Consider the following 2,855-nt stretch of genomic DNA (forward strand, 5'->3'; position numbering starts at 1 on the left):
AATGTTACATACATAAGACGATAAAAAAAGGGGAACATAAAACAGAGTAAAGGGAGAAAATGGAGGTAAAAATAGACTGACATGGGGGATAGTTAAAAAAGTCACCAGAAAGTTAAAAAACACTGCTGGCGATTCTTAAAACAGAGAAGACACTGAATGGACATGCACAGGTTAAAAGTCGGCCACAGTATTAAAAACACTCCAGAACAACACGCTTAAAACCCACTTGTAGCTCACACAATGAAGAATAAAACTGCCAGATGGGACCTGCCGAGGTAAATGGCAGAGAGGGTGGAAAAGGAGGGGAGGGCAAAGGGCAGCAGGGGAAGGCGGGATGAAGAGAGTAGGGGCATCAGCGGGTACATGTAGAGGCAGGAGACATGTGGGTTTGGAGATGAAGAGGGAAGACAGGGCAGGAGGGAGTGCAGATACACTGAAAGGGGACACAAGAGAGGGAGGGGGAGCAGGAGGGGGAAGCCACTCAGGAGGAAAGAGGGGGAGGAGTCCCTCGCCTCCTCCCTGAGGAGGAGGCAGGAAGATGGGGTTAGAGTTGGTAGGAAGGGTAGATGTCAGGGAGAAGTTCATCCGGGAGGGGTAGACGGTGGAAGTTGTGTTGGGAAAGGAGATAGAGGGTGTGGAGATGATGGGACACAACAGTAAAGGTGCGGAAACTGGTTGGGGGTGCAGAGGAATGGAGACACCAGGGGGTGAGGGGGATCAAGGCGACAGACAATATATAGTGTGCGGATGTGTTCAAGGAAAAGGAGAAGGTGGAGGAAGAGGATGAGGTCGTAGGGGATGCACGTAGAGGATGGAAGGTGGATGCGGAACGCGAGGCGGAGTGAATGGCGTTCGAGGATTTGGAGGGCTTTATAGAACTGGGGAGGGGCGGAAATCCAAGCTACACTGGCATAACAGAGGATGGGGCGGATCAATGATTTGTAGGTGTGAAGGATGGTGGAAGGATGCAGACCCCACATCCGGCCGGACAAGAGTTTCAGGAGGCGGAGGTGGTTGTGATCTTTGTTTTCGATGGTAAGGAGATGGGAAGTCCAGGTGAAGTGGCGGTCGAGTGTGAGGCCAAAGTATTAGAGTGTAGGTGTGAGGTGGATAGGACGGCCATAAATTGTAAGGTAGAAATCTTGGAGGCGGAAGGAGCAGGTGGTGTGCCTGGGTCTTGGAGGGATTGATACGGAAGAACCACTGGTTGCACCAAGCAGTGAATTGGTCAAGGTTGGTTTGGAGGGTACGTTGGGACCGTTGAAGGGTAGGATAAAGGGCTAGGAAGGCGGTGTCATCAGCAAACTGGAGACAATGAACAGGTGGGGGAGATTTTGGCATATGAGCAGTGTACAGGAGATAGAGTAGAGGGGAAAGGACAGAACCTTGGGACACGACAGCAGAAGGATAGAAAGTACGGGCGTTGGAATCGTGGATAGTCACATAGGAGGGATGATGGAAGAGGAAGGATGCAACGAGACGGACGAAGTTGCTGGGGAGAGCATAGGTCTGAAGTTTGAAGACGAACCCGGGATGCCAGTCATAGGCGTTCTGGAGATCAAGGGAAACAAAGATACCTGAGCGATGGGAGTTAAGTTAGGCGGAGAGAAGATTGGTAAGGTTAAGGAGCTGGTCGTCGGTGGAGAAGGAAGGCCGGAAGCCACATTGGGTAAGGGCTGGACAGGGAGATGCCTGAGGTGACGTATAGCGACCGCACCTCAGGCTAGGGGAAGGGGATTGTCAGTGCGGTGAAGGAGACAGGGGGAGGTGCAGACAACATGGTGGTGTTGGAGGAAGGTTTCATTAAGGATGAAAGAGTCAATGTGGGAGAGGGTATGCATGAAGAGGTATTTGTTTGCAGGGTGAATGTTGAGGTAGAGGAGTTGATACTGTTGACGTGCCAGGAGGTTGGAGGTGGGAAGGGTGCAGGAAGGGGAGAGAGGGGATTAATCGAGGGTGTCGAGGCGGGTGAAGGTAAAGTGGGCCTGGTTGTGGGAGTAGGTGGCGTAGGTGTTTAAGTGGTAAACAGAGGGGGCAGCAAGGGAAATCTGCTGGAGTGTGTGGGGGCGCTGGAAGGGATGGATATCCTGCAGGACGATGGTGAGGAACTGAATGATGTCTTCTGCTGTAGGGGGAGGGCAGAGGGAATTGTTAGGGTGTGTGGGAGGGTCGATGGGGCGAACTGAGACACTGAGTTCAGGATTGGTGGGAAAGGCTTGGCTTTGCATTTGGAGGAATAGGTGGGCTGAGGTTCATTGCAAGTGTTGCAGGAAGGGGGGAGGCGAGGTTGGGACACTGTTTAAGGAAGTAGGAGGTTTTACAATGGGGGCAGGTGGGTGGGTTCTTGCAGTTTTGGGTGAGGTGGTCTTTGTACAGAAAGTGCTGGCAGCAGCAGGATTGAGGAGGGGAAAGGGGCAGGTCAACAGGGTTGTGGCAGTTGAAAATCAGGGCACCCTGCGTGAGGAGGTGGTCGATGGAGGAGGCGGACTCTGTAAATATACGGATGAGGAAAGTAGGGCCAGAGGAGTTGTAAATACAGTGGGCAGAGCGGACTTCCAGGAAGGGATGGGCATTCAGTTCCGCCAACACCTCAGCCTCCGTGACCACAGGGCTGAGTTTTGTGATGATGACGGTGAGGGTCGGCAGACAATGAGGCGGTTGGGGCTGACGAGGAGAGGAGGATGTAAGGAATAAGGTGAGGGATGCATGGGGCCCAAAGTTGATGCAGGGAATGCGCCGGAGGAGATCAGTTTGGAAAGATGGAGAGGGAGACTTGATGAGAACAGAGTCTCTTCGAGGGATAGGTTGGGTGATGGGTGCACTGGGGATGTACTTCCGGATTTCAAGGGTGAGGG

Source organism: Schistocerca nitens, chromosome 11 (assembly GCF_023898315.1).
Source record: "Schistocerca nitens isolate TAMUIC-IGC-003100 chromosome 11, iqSchNite1.1, whole genome shotgun sequence".
Taxonomy (NCBI): Eukaryota; Metazoa; Arthropoda; class Insecta; order Orthoptera; family Acrididae; genus Schistocerca; species Schistocerca nitens.